Genomic DNA, 17,689 nt, shown 5'->3' with positions numbered 1-17,689 from the left:
CAGGCCAGACATTGCAACCAACCCACGCCACGCACAGGCAAAGGCCGTACAATGCGGGGGTTTGAATAACAGATAGTCACTAAAAATGCTTTATGTGAAAAAACCAGTGAAATTCACAGAAAAAATCGAAGGTTACAGAGACGCTATAGTTAGGTTCTGAATTTACTCATACAAAACCATAGAAATTGAGCAGTTATAGTTAGAGTTCCTTTAAGTAACCATAACCCACACCTTTGCCATGCTTGGCTAATTACTCCACATATTACATCATTGATGAGATCGTGTATGGCGTCTTTGATATTATCACTGCAACATTTGCAATAACATTATTGATAAGAAAACTGTGTATGACCAGGGTACAAGTTTTATATATATATATATATATATATATATATATATATATATATATATATATACACACACACACACACACATATATGTATATAGATATAGACATATATATAAATAAATATATATATGAATCCCAATGAAATTAACGTTTTGAACAAAAAACACAGAAATTCACTGGTTATAGTTAGCAGAGTTAATTATAACTTGCACTCCTGTCGTGCATTGCGTAAGACCTCACATATTACATCACTCATGATATCATTTATGACATCACTGATGATGTCGCAAATGAGTGTGTTAGTTTGTTTTATTGTTTTCATAGTGGTGAGTACCTCCATGTTATTTTTTTTAACCTAATGTGGTGCAGCTTGTGTGCAGCTAATGAATGGAAGTGTTTACAAAACCCATGTGCTTCTAATGCATAATAGGTGAGTAGAGATATTGAGCATGTTTTTTATCTTTGGAGTAAAGCTTTAGGGCCCGATTCTGAACTTGGTGGGTACTGTTCCACTGTCGAGGTCAGACTGCTGAAGAAGCCCGATCGCGATTTGGGCAGTGTCACCACCGTAGGATCGCAGCCAACACCAACATCACTGCTACTGCAGCAGGAGTTCATTTGAGTTTGGCTCGCAACATCAGCCGCTGTACTTGTCAGGACCTACCTTTCCACCAGTCTTCACCAGTAAAAGGGCTACAACAATGGCCTTAGGGCAATTATGGCCTTCTTTAATGTGAACTATCGCTCACTCCTAGCTCTCCAATGCCAGCTGGTCCAGTGCACGCACTGTGGCACTTGTTAGGGATACTGCAAGGACCCATTGTGTTGGCCCTGCATCATGGACACCATTGGCCTGAGGCTCTTACTAGAGCCGAAGCATGCCACCACCATGGCTGTGGTGCCAATACACCATCAGCCCCGTAGGCAACTCCTAATTTGGTGGTTAGGATGCTGCCGGCCTAGCGGCCTGTTCTTGACCACTGCCGCCAGGGGCTGGTGGTGTGCCTACCAAATTCAGAGTTGGGCCATAACTCTGTGTGCAGATGGTAATGGATGAATTGTGTTCAGTATGCTCCACAAATGTTTTTTGGTTCTGCAGAAAAAGTTTCCAACAGGGTAAAGATTCTATGAAGTAAATGCTAAATATTGTAAGAAGACCTGAGTTATTAACAATTTCTACATAACATAGAAGACTGTGTCCTCCGAATACTGCCCTATGCACATGAGCTTCCTCTGCTTCAGGAGATGGGTTATCTCTAAAGTTTCACCACAGTAGGAAGGCTGTATTTAGGTGATCTTTTGGACCTTTGGACCCTGCTTTTTTAAGTAAATATTGTATTTTTGACAAGTGTTGCATAGAGCATACACTGTTCTTAGTAGATACTTTTTACTACTATGTTGTGTATTCATCATGAAAGTTTCACTGTCTACAAATAGTGTGGTACAGAGTAAACTCTCTCCATAGAGTAAACACTGTTTACAGCACCCACATGTCTACTCATATCAACTTCATTTCTCAATGTAGGTTTGGTGACTGTGAGGAGTTTGATACAGATAAAAGCTCTCTGTAGTAGGGCATTAATTTTGGACCAAACGTTGAGTATCTTGAGTAACTTGGCTTTCTTTAGACAGTTATACATATTTAACACTGTGGGCTATGACGGTGTCTTAGGCCAGTGCCTAGAGCATGTGTGCTGGCCCATAAAACATGTAGAAATTGTCTCATCCCTTACTGGTGAATTGAATTTTTCTATAAGGCCATAGATTATGGCACAGAAGTGCCCCAGTGGTGTGAAAAGTTAAATGTTACCTGTAGACTGCAATACTTACTGTCGCATCCACTAGTCTGACAAAGGAAAACATGGCTTCAGGACTACCATTATAGCCTGACTTCCTCATTGCCACTTTTTAAAACCCTCCCTTTTAGATATGAATAAGTCAGCTTTTTCTAAGCCTTGTAAAGCTCAAGGTAGCGTGCATGGGGTATACAAGTGGGACATGTAGCAAATTAGGGGCATATTTAAGAAAAGTGGTGCTGCAAACATTGAAGCACCACTTTTCTTGTGGCACTTAATGCCACCATGTGTACACCGCATTTAAAATATGGCTCACCAAGGGGGTAACTAGGGGACTAACGTAAAAAAAAAGTAAGCTAGTCCGACGCTTTGCAGCGTCAAAATTTATGGCACTAATCCTGCAAAGCACCCAGAGGCCCATTGTAACCAACTGATGCCTCCTTTTAACGCCTCCTCTGAGCAGCCATTAAAAATGCTAAAAACAATGGCACAAAGAAATCTCATAGATTTCCTTGCGCCATTTCTTTGGAGCCCCTAACAGGGGAATGCCCACTTTGCATACATTTTGTCTGGCGCAAGCATAATGTAGCGCAAAGGGTTACAAAGTGGTGCAATGCATGCATTGCCACTTTGTAAATATGGTGCCACGTTTTTGGCCTTCTAACGCCACATCAATGTAAAGAAATGACACCTATGTGGCGTTGGAATGGTGCTAGGGGCTCTTAAATATGCCACATAATGTTTCTATACCCCTAGAGTGAGAAGGCCCTAAAAGCTATTTTCACTGTGGCAAGCCTAGCTGTCCAATGTAGAATACCAGAATACAGATTAAGTTACTAATGCTTCTTTCTCTGAAATGGGGCAAGCCTGTAAAATAATTAAACCAGAATTTTGAATAGTTATCACAAATCTAATTCAATGGTGAAGTCATATTTTTAGAAATAGAAGGAAAAGTAACTTTAGTAAAGTTATCCTTTACCTGCCCTAAATACCAGAGGGCTAATTAGCATAAGCCTCTGACAGCTCACAGTCTGTACTCTGAGAACATCTCCGAAAGAGGTGTGAAATTCATTCCAGGAGCAACCAATAGCCTGCTCTGAAAGGGCAAAGATGATTTCCCTGAACTTCACTAAATTTTCAGAGTGAGGAGTGTGAACATCCTGTTGACACCACACTGTCAAATCCTGCTTAACAGATCTGTACACCTAGATGTAAGAGTTAGGTGCCCTTGAACAGGAGAGATCAGGATGCCAAGGTAATTCTTGTGTATTCCCTGTCTGATTGCTGAAGGGAACAGCTTTTGTCCTACCAAACTTCTGTCGTTAGGTTTGTTGTGGGTATAGTATCTTCTTCAAACAGAAGTTTTATGTTAAGTGAGGGAGGACACTAGTGATTTCAATATGACACCCCTATCCACACTCAGCTCTCAGAAACCAAGTTTAATGTCGTCAAAGACATTTGCCATCTTGCAAATACCCTGATATATGTTAGTCTGGCACTGTCTGGCACTAACTATATATATTTATATATATAGTACCTATTGGGAGTCACCAGTTAATAGTCTCCATAGGAAGAGCCTTTTTTGATTTGCCACTTGATGAAACCTTATAAAATTTACAAAATACATACTTCTGTCGGTTCAGCTGCTGTTTTGATGGTTTTGGGGTGCTCCGGTAAGTGGAGGCTGAGAAAAAGGGGGGGGGGGGGTTCCAAAACGTGTCTTCCCACAGATTTTTCCTAATTTTTTTAATTTCGAAAGGGGGGTCTCCCACCCTTTTCTTTAATTTTGCCCCTGGGTGGGGAAGGCCACTGGGGCATTGGGGGCTGCCCTCCGTGGGGCAAAGATTCACCTGTATACGGAGACCACATGGCCCCCACACGCCCGGGGACTACCACCTCCTCGGGGCTAAAATGAAAGAATGAAGGGGGTCTATTGTGGATCCCGGACCACACGGACCAGCTTCTCCCCAGGGCAAATACAACATTTAAGGAGGGGCTACCTTATGGAGCAATACATGGACCTGCGTCTGCCATCCCCTAGTAGTGGCTCCTTCTAAATCCCGAGGTGCCCACCCCTAGGACATAGCTGTTTGCTTTTGGTGGAATCTGACAGCTCCTACCAAGCAAAAGCAAGCATAGCTCTGCTTTCCGCTTACGGCAGCTGTAAAGCAGCTTTTGCTTGCAGAAAGCAGAGTTTTCATCTGTTTCTCTGTACACAAATATGGGCACAGAAAAACATGAAAACATTGCTCCCACAAGCAGGGAGCTGCTATTTAAAGCCGTGTGACCTCGTCCAAGGCACAGGGGAACTTGGGGGAGCGCTAGCGCGCCCCCGTGCACCCCCCTCCCACCCAAGGCAGGGATGGAAGGGGAAGACCTTCCCCTTCCACCCCCGACCCCCCCCCCGGCAATCAGATGACGCCAGCGCGCGCACAGCGCGCCGACGTCATCTAGTATTGCCGGGCGCGCTGGAAGCCATTTGCTTCCAGCGCGCGAGGAGGAAAGGAGCTCAACAGGTGAGTCCTTTCCGTTTTTGGGGGCGTGGGGGAAACAGACACGGGGGAAAGGAAAGGGTTTTTCCTTTCCCCCTGTGCCTGTTTTCACAAGATTCCTGCTCCACGATCGTGGGCAGGGCCCGTGATCGTGGAGCAGGAATCTCCACTGAACCCCAGGGATTTTTAGTATTAGGTTTCTTTTGGGGGCGACCCCTTGGGCAATTTTTTTTAGTATTTCGCCCCCCCTTGGGGCAGATCCGCCGATTTTTCGGCGGATCTGCCCCCAGGGGGGGGCGAAAACCACTAGACACCAGGGATTTTATTTTGTGTGTGTATTTTGGGGGCGACCCCTTGGGCAAGGGTCGCCCCCCCGGGGGCAATTCTTTTTAGTATTTCACCCCCCCCTGGGGGCAGATCGCCTTTTTTTCGGTGGATCTGCCCCCAGGGGGGGCGAAATCCACTAGACACCAGGGATTTATTTTTATTGTAAAGTTTCTTTTGGGGGCGACCCCTTGGGCAAGTGTCGCCCCCCAGGGGTCAATTTTTTTAGTGTTTCGCCCCCCCGGGGCAGATCGCCTTTTTTCAGTCGATCTGCCCCCGGGGGGGGGGGGGCGAAATCCACTAGACACCAGGGATTTATTTTTATTGTAAAGTTTCTTTTGGGGGCGACCCCTTGGGCAAGGGTCGCCCCACTGGGGGGCTATTTTTTTAGTATTTCGCCCCCCCCCCCCTGGGGGCAGATTGCCAATTTTTGGGCTGATCTGCCCCCAAGGAGGGGGGGGGGGGCGAAATCCACTAGACACCAGGGATTTTGGGCCATATGTACGAACACATTTTCCCATTGACACAGAATGGGAAAAACCCTTTGCTACATCTGGCCCTTTGTTTTTATTGTTTATTTTGGGGGCAACCCCTTGGGCAAGGGTCGCTCCCCTGGGGGGCTATTTTTTTTTCTGCCCCGATGGCAGACCAGTCATTTTTTGGACGATCTGGGCCCTGGGGGGGGTGGAAGCACACTAGGCGCCAGGGATTGTGTGGTGTGTGTGTGTGTGGTGTGTGTTTGGGGGCACCCCTTGGGCAACGGTCGCCCCCCTAAAGTGGGGAAAGTTCGTACTGGCCATCTCTGCCCCTATTTTTGTTGGCCCATCTGCCCCCAAGGAGGGCAGAAACCACCAATACGGCAGGGATTTTTTGTTTTGTTTTGTGTTGTGCTGGGGGTGCCCCCTTTGGGAAGGGTCGCCCCCTAAAGGGGGCACAGAGGTGTTGCCCATTTCTGCCCCCCTTGGGGGCAGATTGGCCAATTTTTTTACACCCATCTACCCCCGAGGGGGGCAGGATCCACTTAGGTACCAGGGACAACTTCTAAGTTCTTGGTGGTGGGGTGTTTGTCAACTGGCAAAGTATTTGTATTTGTGATTATAACAATTTATTTCTTCTTTTTCTTCTAGTTCAACGCTTTTGCTTCCTTTGCTGTGGATCTTTGTGGTTTTGGCAGTAGTTGTCCTGCAGTTTGCATAGTTGCATGTTTTAGGTAAGTGAAAGCAATTTACTCCAAAGGAGTATTGTTGACATGCATGAATGACATGTTTGTAGGTGGTGTACTAAATGCAGTATTGTGTGTTTGACATTGTCCTTAGATTTGAGCACAGTGATGTTTGTGTTGTCATATGTCTAATTTGCTTTTTTCTTTTTAGTGGGATATCATTGGTGATTGCTGTGTCTTTGCAGAGTAGTTGCTTGGTGAGTAGCTTTTTCAGGCAAGTGAATGGTATAGTTTTTTGTAGTACATAACTCTTTGTGATAAAGCTACACTTTGTTTATTACTTATTTTAGTGCTAGTTGTTGTTGGCAATCCATTTGTTGTTAGGATCATGGCTAGCCGCAAAGTGACCGCTCAGCAGGTTGTTCGCATGCTCTTTGAGTCGTCTTCAGACCATGATTACGACACTGACTCTGCATCTGAGGCAGAGGAGGAAGCAGGAGATTCTGGAAGTGAGTTTTCTGTCCGAGAGTATTCTTCTGATGAGGAAGCTACTCTCAGTGCAGATGAAGGGCCTGTGTTAGAGGAGGACATTGATGTGCCAAGAGTGCAGCAGCCTGGGGCTGAAGGGTTTCCCATTAGAAGACCTGACACCTGGATTGCCCCAAACATGGAGCAGCCACAGTTACCTGCATTTACTGGTCTCCCAGGGTGTAGAGTTAATACGGAAAACTTTTTGCCTGTCCATTTCTTTCACTTGTTAATGGACGATGTATTTTTGGAAGAGATTGTGGAGCAGACAAATGTGTATGCAGAGCAATATTTGAGGGACAACACTGCCAGACTTAAGCCTCAGTCTAGAGCTACTCAGTGGGTTCCCACATATCTGGAAGAGATTAAAAGGTTTTTAGGTTTGTCTTTTTTGATGGGGTTGATCAGGAAGCCATCACTGGCTTCTTATTGGTCTACTAGTCCCTTGATGGCAACTGCTATATTTCCTGCAACTATGACACGTAATCGGTATTTGCTTCTTCTTCGTATGCTGCATTTTGTAGACAATGCTTTAGCCTTGCCACGAGATCACCCTGATTGTGACCGCCTTTTTAAGATTAGGCCTGTCCTTGATCATTTTGTGGATCGGTTTTCAGAGGTCTATGTTCCAGGCAAAGAGATAAGTGTGGACGAGTCTTTGGTCCTTTTCAAGGGGCGTTTAGTTTTTAAGCAGTACATTCCTAGTAAGAGGGCACGGTATGGGATTAAATTGTATCTGCTGTCAGAAAGCAGTACAGGATATGTGTATAATTTCCGGGTCTACACTGGTAGGGATTCCAGTATTGACCCTCCTGGTTGTCCGGCCACTTTTGGAGTTAGCGAAAAAATTGTGTGGGAACTTGCTAGACGGCTGTTTAACAAAGGTCACCATTTGTACGTAGATAATTTCTACACTGGAGTGCAGTTGTTCAAGGAGTTGTTTAGGGTGGACACTGTTGCTTGTGGCACAAACCGTTCTAACCGGAAAGGCTATCCAAGGGAGCTTGTCTGTAAAAAACTTGAGAGGGGACAGTGCAGTGCCTTGCGGAATAATGAGCTGCTAGCTCTGAAATTTTCAGACAGGAGGGATGTGTACATGCTATCGACCATCCATGATGAGAGTACTTCCCCTGTGGCTGTTTGGGGTCAGGTTGCGGAAGTGCGCAAAACTGCGTGCATTTTGGACTACAATAGGCACATGGGTGGTGTTGGTAGAGTAGATCAGAGGTTGGAACCTTACACTGCTCTTCGTAAGTCTTATGTGTGGTATAAAAAGTTGGCCCTACATTTATTTCATTTGCAACTTTTAATGCCTTTATTGTATACAAGGATTGTTCACCTGAGTCAAGGATGACATTTGTTAAATTTCAGGAGTCGGTGATAGAAAGCCTTATTGTGGTGGAACCGGCAAGAGTTCCTAGAGTAGAAGTGGTGGAGGATGTGGCTAGATTGAAAGATCGGCACTTTCCAGATCACATTCCTCCCACTCCCAAAAAAGACTTGCCCACAAAGAAATGTAGAGTATGTGCCCGGAGATTAATACGGAGGGAGAGCCGGATGTACTGCCCCGAATGCCCTTCAAAGCCTGGGCTGTGTGTGCCCGGCTATTATAGAAGTTACCATACCCCAAAAAAATTCTGGTAAATACCGTGAGCGTAAGCTGTCTGTTTTATATTTTCATATGTTTCACGGTTGGCATCTCTGTCATGTATTTAGTTAGAGCTTTTGTGTTTGTAGTTTTGTGCTTATTTTATAATTAGTGGTTTCTTTGTTGTTTATAAACAAAAAAAGTGATGGCGGTGTGCGTGGGGTGGCGCTTGGCTGGCGGTGTGCGTGGGGTGGCGCTTGGCTGGCGGTGTGCGTGGGGTGGCGCTTGGCTGGCGGTGTGCTCGGGGTGGTGCTTGGCTGGCGGTGTGCTTGGGGTGGCGCTTGGCTAGCGGTGTGCTTTGGGTGGCGCTTGGCTGGCGGTGTGCTTGGGGTGGCGCTTGGATGGCGGTGTGCGTGGGGTGGCGCTTGGCTGGCGGTGTGCTTGGGGTGGCGCTTGGCTGGCGGTGTGCTTGGGGTGGCGCTTGGCTGGCGGTGTGCGTGGGGTGGCGCTTGGCTGGCAGTGCCAGCCAAACGGCAGTCCACACTCCCATCAGCTGGTGTGATTCTTGTATCAGGCATGTGGGCGTATGTAAGTGATGGGCCCTTGAGTGGCGCGGTCTGTCGATGTGAGTGTTGTAATGTGCTGGGCCCGTGGCTGGCGGTGTGAATGGTCGTGTGCGTGTCATGTATGAAAGGTGTGTGAATGGACTGTAAAGCGGTTGGTGCCTTGTCGCGGCTTTACAGCTCACGAGCTGTGAGTCATTGGTTCAGTTTTTTGCCTTTCAGTTATTATCAGTGCATTTCATTTTTGTGAAATCTCTTGTTAATAAAATTTGATCCACTGAACCATCACTCACCCTTGTGCCAAATCCAACCAGTATGTGTGGTAAAAATGACAAAACCTGCTCCGCTGTAATCAGGCGTCGCAGCACACCTGTGACACGCTAGGTGCCTCGGGTGGGACCCCGATGATGAAGCATGCCACCAACTTGGTTGGTGGGTGAGGGGTCTTCTTCACATAACCTAAGTGTGTTTCTTTTCACAATTTTAGTGTTTGGCACATCACGGACGTATGTGCACACATCAAAATGATATATTACAAAAATACCTGTGTTTGGGGGGGAGGGCCCACCTATGTTTTTGGTCCTGGGTGCGGCCTTCATCTAGGGAAACCTACAAAACCCAGACATTTTTTAAAACTAGACACCCCAAGGAGTCTAGGGAGGTGTGGTTTGTGTGGCTCCCCCAACATTTTCTTACCCAGACTCCTCTGTAAACCTCAAAATCTGCATAAAAAAGCATATTTTCCTGACTTTTCTTAGTAGGATCACCGCTCCAGCACAAAATTCCTACTCCCCAGTTTTCCCCCCAGTCTCCCAAGTAAAATGACACCTCACTTATGTGGGTCCCCAAAGCCGAGTCCTCCTAAAGATGTATAAAAGAATATGCCCTTATAAACTCGCTGTGCTATCCCTTCTATCTCTTCAAGTTTTGGGCCTTATTCTGTTGCCGGCACCTGGCCCACCCACACAAGTGAGGTATCATTTTTATCGGGAGACTTGGGGGAACGGTGGGTGGAAGGAAATTTGTTGCTCCTCTCAGATTCCAGAACTTTCTGTCACCGAAATGAGAGGAAAGGGTGTTTTTTTAGCCAAATTTTGAGGTTTGCAAAGGATTCTGGGTAACAGAACCTGGTCCGAGCCCCACAAGTCACCCCATCTTGGATTCCCCTAGGTCTCTAGTTTTCAAAAATGCACAGGGTTGGTAGGTTTCCCTAGGTGCCGGCTGAGCTACAGGCCAAAATCCACAGGTAGGCACTGTTTTCTTTCAAAAAATGGGATGTGTCCGCGTTGCGCTTTGGGGCATTTCCTTTCGCGGGCGCTAGGCCTACCCACACAAGTGAGGTATCATTTTTATCGGGAGACTTGGGGGAACGCTGGGTGGAAGGAAATTTGTGGCTCCTCTCAGATTCCAGAACTTTCTGCCACAGAAATGTGAGGAACATGTGTTTTTTTAGCCAAATTTTGAGGTTTGCAAAGGATTCTGGGTAACAGAACCTGGTCCGAGCCCCACAAGTCACCCCATCTTGGATTCCCCTAGGTCTCTAGTTTTCAGAAATGCACAGGTTTGGTAGGTTTCCCTAGGTGCCGGCTGAGCTAGAGGCCAAAATCTACAGGTAGGCACTTCGCAAAAATCACCTCTGTTTTCTTTAAAAAAATTGGATGTGTCCACGTTGCACTTTGGGGCGTTTCCTGTTCTGGGTAACAGAACCTGGTCCGAGCCCTACAAGTCACCCCATCTTGGATTCCCCTAGGTCTCTAGTTTTCAGAAATGCATAGGTTTGGTAGGTTTCCCTAGGTGCCGGCTGAGCTAGAGGCCAAAATCTACAGGTAGGCACTTCGCAAAAAACACCTCTGTTTTCTTTCAAAAAATTGGATGTGTCCACGTTGCGCTTTGGGGCAATTCCTGTCGCTGGCGCTAGGCCTACCCACACAAGTGAGGTATCATTTTTATCGGGAGACTTGAGGGAACGCTGGGTGGAAGGAAATTTGTGGCTCCGCTCAGATTCCATAACTTTCTGCCACAGAAATGTGAGGAACATGTGTTTTTTTAGCCAAATTTTGAGGTTTGCAAAGGATTCTGGGTAACAGAACCTGGTCCGAGCCCCACAAGTCACCCGATCTTGGATTCCCCTAGGTCTCTAGTTTTCAGAAATGCACAGGTTTGGTAGGTTTCCCTAGGTGCCGGCTGAGCTAGAGGCCAAAATCTACAGGTAGGCACTTCGCAAAAAACACCTCTGTTTTCTTTCAAAAATTTGGATGTTTCCACGTTGCGCTTTGGGGCGTTTCCTGTCGCGGGCGCTCGGCCTACCCACACAAGTGAGGTATCATTTTTATCGAGAGACTTGGGGGAACGCTGGGTGGAAGGAAATTTGTGGCTCCTCTCAGATTCCAGAACTTTCTGCCACAGAAATGTGAGGAACATGTGTTTTTTTAGCCAAATTTTGAGGTTTGCAAAGGATTCTGGGTAACAGAACCTGGTCCGAGCCCCACAAGTCACCCCATCTTGGATTCCCCTAGGTCTCTAGTTTTCAGAAATGCATAGGTTTGGTAGGTTTCCCTAGGTGCCGGCTGAGCTAGAGGCCAAAATCTACAGGTAGGCACTTCGCAAAAAACACCTCTGTTTTCTTTCAAAAAATTGGATGTGTCCACGTTGCGCTTTGGGGCATTTCCTGTCGCTGGCGCTAGGCCTACCCACACAAGTGAGGTATCATTTTTATCGGGAGACTTGGAGTAACGCTGGGTGGAAGGAAATTTGTGGCTCCTCTCAGATTCCAGAACTTTCTGCCACAGAAATGTGAGGAACATGTGTTTTTTTAGCCAAATTTTGAGGTTTGCAAAGGATTCTGGGTAACAGAACCTGGTCCGAGCCCCACAAGTCACCCCATCATGGATTCCCCTAGGTCTTCAGTTTTCAGAAATGCAGAGGTTTGGTAGGTTTCCCTAGGTGCCGGCTGAGCTAGAGGCCAAAATCTACAGGTAGGCACTTCGCAAAAATCACCTCTGTTTTCTTTCAAAAAATTGGATGTGTCCACGTTGCACTTTGGGGCGTTTCCTGTCGCGGGCGCTAGGCCTACCCACACAAGTGAGGTATCATTTTTATCGGGAGACTTTGGGGAACGCTGGGTGGAAGGAAATTTGTGGCTCCTCTCAGATTCCAGAACTTTCTGCCACAGAAATGTGAGGAACATGTGTTTTTTTAGCCAAATTTTGAGGTTTGCAAAGGATTCTGGGTAACAGAACCTGGTCCGAGCCCCACAAGTCACCCCATCTTGGATTCCCCTAGGTCTCTAGTTTTCAGAAATGCACAGGTTTGGTAGGTTTCCCTAGGTGCCGGCTGAGCTAGAGGCCAAAATCTACAAGTAGGCACTTTGCAAAAAAAACCTCTGTTTTCTTTCAAAAAAATGGGATGTGTCCACTTTGCGTTTTGGGGCGTTTCCTGTCGCGGGCGCTAGGCCTACCCACACAAGTGAGGTATCATTTTTATCGTGAGACTTGGGGGAACATAGATTAGCAAAACAAGTGTTATTGCCCTTTGTCTTTCTCTACATTTTTTCCTTCCAAATATAGGAGAGTGTGTAAAAAAGACATCTATTTGAGAAATGCCCTGTAATTCACATGCTAGTATGGTCACCCTGGAATTCAGAGATGTGCAAATAAACACTGCTCCTCAACACCTTATCGTGTGCCCTTTTTGGAAATACAAAGGTTTTCTTGATAGCAATTTTTTACTCTTTATATTTCAGCAAATGAATTGCTGTATACCAGGTATAGAATGAAAACGCACTGCAGGGTGCAGCTCATTTATTGGCTCTGGGTTCCTCGGGTTCTTGATGAACCTACAAGCCCTATATATCCCCGCAACCAGAGGAGTCCAGCAGACGTAACGGTACATTGCTTTCGATAATCTGACATTGCAGGAAAAAGTTACAGAGTAAAACGTAGAGAAAAATTGATGTTTTTTTCACCTCATTTTCAATATATTTATTTTTCAGTTGTTATTTTCTGTAGGAAATCCTTGTAGGATCTACACAAATGACCCCTTGCTGAATTCAGAATTTTGTCTACTTTTCAGAAATGTTTAGGTTTCTGGGATCCAGCATTGGTTTCATGCCCATTTCTGTCACTGACTGGAAGGAGGCTGAAAGCAAAAAAAATTGCAAAAATGGGGTATGTCCCAGTAAAATGCCAAAATTGTGTTGCAAACTTGGGTTTTCTGATTCAAGTCTGCCTGTTCCTCAAAGCTGGGAAGCTGCTGAGTTTAGCACCGCAAACCCTTTGCTGATGCCATTTTCAGGGGAAAAACCACAAGCCTTCTTCTGCAGCCACTTTTTCCAATTATTTTGAAAAAAACGAAATTTTCACTGTATTTTGGCTAATTTCTTGGCCTCCTTCAGGGGAACCCACAAAGTCTGGGTACCTCTAGAATCCCTAGGATGTTGGAAAAAAAGGACGCAAATTTGACTTGGTTAGCTTATGTGGACAAAAAGGTATGAGGGCCTAAGCGCGAACTGCCCCAAATAGGCAAAAAAAGGCCTGGCACAGGAGGGGGAAAAGGCCTGGCAGCGAAGGGGTTAAATCTGCCCCAAAGTTTCAAGTAACCACAACACATGCCCTAAGGTAACTGTAACTCATGCCCTTGACATTTGGTGATTTAGCAATGCAATCTACCTACTGATAGGTTGCATCACAAGAGCTCCAGTAACAGTGGGTGGCAGATTCACCTATCTAATTATTTTTATTGGGCAGGTAAATAATTGTGACCCTCTGTGACTGACTACAAACACAGGAATAATGGCTTTCAAGGAAAAGAAGACAACTGTAATTGTTTGCATTTTCAAACTGTAAGCATTTTTTCAAGCAGCCCGGAAAAGGAACTGGTGCTGGTTTAAAAAAGTCCTTCCATGTGGGACTGCTACATGTTGCCCCTAGAGGCACCCGGCACAATTCACAAAGGGGAAACTACCTAAGGGGAATTGGGTCCCCTTTGCAAATAAGTTAAGACTTCCTTTAAGGAGTCAGACACTTAACAAAGGTTTATGACTGTGATTGTGATCACAAAACACTTTCACATCTCATGATGAGTAACAATTACGAGGGGCTTTTATGCCTATTTCTGAGTGCAATTCGGAAGGAGTCAGTAAACCAGTCCTGTGACTCAAAAAGGGCTTTTTGAATTGCTAGTGCATGTAAAAAAGCACTCTGCTATTGCGAAACCTTCCTTAAAATGTTGCGAAACTCAGGTTTTTCAAACACCAAGGGCCATATTTACAAGATAGTGGTGTATCACTAGTGACACACTACTTTTCCTGTGGCACCCTTGCGCCCCCTAATAGCACTATGGAGGCGCCATGTTTACAATAAGGTGCACCATAGCGAATGTTACGGGCACTAACATAATTTTTTTTACGCGATAGTAACGATATACTGGATTAGCATTAAAAAAAAAATGACACTAATCCAGTATAGCATTTAAAGCCCAATTGAAATCAATGGGAGCATCATTTTAATGTCTGCTTTAAGCAGGCATTGAAAATGATGCTAGAAATGGCGCAATGGCATTTTGTGGATTCCATTGTGCAATTTTTAGTGACGCTTTAATGAGGGAATGCCCCCCTTTTCATACATCATGCATATATTATGTATGATGTGGCGCAAAAAGTTTACAGCTCTCATGAGAAGTACTGGTGTTGTAAATTAAGCACTGTTTTTTGCTAGGGCTGCTTTTGTTTCGCAGCCCACCCCTGGTCATAGTGCACGAGTTCGGAAGTAGCAGTTATTTGTATGTAGCTGTAGCTCTTTCATTCGCGGTTATAGAAGCAAATTAAAAATAAGATTAAAATGATGGCCTGAATATGGAACACTTCACCATCATGTCAGCACCACTCAAACGTAAAGCAAATAAGAACTCAAACGTAATTGTGCTAAGAGTTCAAGAAAATAACGATTCAACGTAACACTCCTCAATGATATATTTATTCAATACAGTACTTAAGAAGCAATCAATTAGCTATGACAGGACACTAGAAATGAAGACATCTGAACAATAAAGTACGCAGGGTAAGGCCTGTGGGTTAAGTTTTAATTTCAATAAATATACTTTGGATTCCCAGAAGAAAACTTGAAGCTCTTAGAGGATTGCATTGCAGCAGGAGTGACCCACAGTGCCGCTCATGAATGAATCTAGATTGTGCGGATTACATTTTGGGAACTTCTCATACACGATGATCTAAATCATTTATATAATAATGGACTGCGAGCAAAATTGGGGCCAATACTCACAGAAAGTCAGACTTAACCACGTAAAAGTACTTTTTTTTCAACTGCGTAGACAATGTTCAGATTTAGAAAATCTGGTTTGGGATGTATAGTTGGATTTATTTACTCGCAAAAACTGTGAGTATATCTTCGAGTAAGGATGGGGAATTCTCTTTGAGTTTGTGAACATTTCAAACTTGTCCAGTTTTAGTTATTGAAAAGCTCCTCTCCAACCAAATGATATTCTCGAAAAAATCAACACTTTCCTTCTGTCAAGTGCAGGAATAAATCCTTTTTTGTAGGTGGTAAAATAAATCTCCTAAAATTGGTGGGAATAATGGAATGGTTTTTACCATCGAGGAGAAAAAAATAGTTAAATGTACACGTATACTGCTAATTTTGTCAAGCAAAATGTATGTAAGTACATTTTTGCATGAAAAAAGAAATTCACAAAGGTTTCTTGGGACTATGTGCTGGAATACATTTCTGAATTCCAAAAAGTTCAAAATCTATAACGGAAAGTGCTCTAGGACACGCAACATATATGGAAACCACTACATGACATAAATACAATAAAACACCCTTTGAATCTGATGTCTAACTCTCTATTGCCTTCTCCCGTCAAGGGTTTCCCATTTACTCCTGTGGAGATAAAGGGTAGCAGTGAGTTTAGGATTTGATTAACGCTCTTATGCCCATATTTATACTTCTTTTTGGCCCGCATTTGCGTCATTCTTTGATGCAAAAGAGGTGCAAACTTACAAAATATAATTGTATTTTATAAGTTTGTGCCGCTTTTGCGTCACAAAATGGCGCAAATGCGGTGCAAAAAAGTATAAACGTGGGCCTTAGATTGCTGTTAAACACTCTCGCTGCCAATATAATCATGGCCCTGAGAACATGTGGTACCCTTTGCTGCTCCCAATTGATATTCATGATTTTCACTACTTTAACAAGAGAAAATGGCTTTATCCCAGAAGGAAGTCCAATAAATTTCTCATTGAAAATTGAATAACATTGATAGGAATGAGTAGAAACATATTTACCTATTTAATAGACCTAACCCAGCCTCTATAGACTGAACTGCAAAACATTTGCACATAACAGCTGTTGGTTGTTGTTTGTGCCAATCAGACGTTTACATTCTCACCATTCCATACACATTAGCCAATTGTTGATTGCTATTGGCTTTAATGGCATATATTGCTTTACCAACCCCTCAGCACACAGCCATCTCATTGGTGCAGCGGTCAGATGAATTTATTTGGGAGCTCAGTGCTCTTTTTAGGGTTTTAATTGATGTTAAACAACCAAAGATCACTATAACCTATAATCTGCATATTAACATTTGGAAAAACTGCACCTAAAGGAGCTGCATGCGTATGGTCAACCAGAGAAGCTGATGCATATGGTCCAGCAGAGAAGCTGGTGCATATCGTCAACCAGACGGAGTAGGTCAGAGTTCTGAGGGCCACCAGAATGCTTCCCATGGGGAGCTTTTGTTTCTGAAAAATCAGTACCTCTGTCTTGTTCGTGTTGAGCTTCAGGCATTTGTCCTTCATCCATTTGGTGATGTTTGTCATGCAGTTGTGGAAGTTGGCCATGGTGTTAATGGTATCTTCGAAGAGGGAGAGAATGAGTCGTGTGTCGTTGGCGCTGCATGCATATGGTCAACCAGAGGAGCTACTTGCATATTGCCAACCAGAGGAGCTGCAGGCAGATTGTCAATGTTATAAAATGGGTCTTTAGTTGGCCGAGGTATGCACCCTGTCCAAGTACCCCTAAATGAACTTGTGCTCACCCACTGGTAGCTTGGCACAGAGCAGTCAGGCTTAACTTAAGAGGTGATGCGCAAAGTATTTGTGCAACACATAAAACAGTAAAACAGTGAAAACACCATGCAAAAATAATCCACACCATGTTAGAAAAATAGATCTTAATTTAAATAACAAAACAAGACGAAAAAAACAAAAATCCTATTAGTAGAAGTCCAGTTATGAATTGTTAAAGAATAACAGCAAGTGTTGTGCTTAAAATCTTAAAGCACCAACCGAGGCTATCTAGTCGTGCTAGACCGGGGTAAATTCAAAGTGCAGGACGACTTGATGGAGCACAGGACAGCTACAGGGACCAACCTCATCCTGCTAAACAGTACTTAGATGGAGGGTTGCTTTGACATTGAAGATCAGATGTGAGGAGTAGAGGAGTTGATGCGAAGGTAATGCGTCTGTTCCAATCTGTGCAGTCAGGGGATGCATCGTCATCGAGCCATGCAGTCATTGTTGCAATGTCCTCAATTTGCAGCGCCGGGGGCGTGGCTGGCAGCCGATGAGGTTGCAAGCTTAGTACGGAGCTCCGGGGCTGGGATCGGGGCCCGGCCGATTTTGACACCGCTTAGAGCTCACCATTTTATCTACTGAATACCGAGTTTTCTCCCGGAGATCTGCTAGATTCAGATGTAGTCCAGTCCCGGAGGATTTCACCCTGGCAGAGGCGGTTTACTGGGAAACCCACAGACGATCGGAGGGTAGAACCCGAAGACAAAATGCCGACCGCAGCATAAGCGGCGACCGTGGAAGAACAGAAAGAGAAATGACTCCCACGGGCGACAGCAACAACCGGAGCCCGAATAA

The sequence above is a fragment of the Pleurodeles waltl genome, chromosome 3_1 (assembly GCF_031143425.1).
Source record: "Pleurodeles waltl isolate 20211129_DDA chromosome 3_1, aPleWal1.hap1.20221129, whole genome shotgun sequence".
Classification (NCBI taxonomy): domain Eukaryota; kingdom Metazoa; phylum Chordata; class Amphibia; order Caudata; family Salamandridae; genus Pleurodeles; species Pleurodeles waltl.
Note: the sequence above shows the minus strand (reverse complement) of the source record.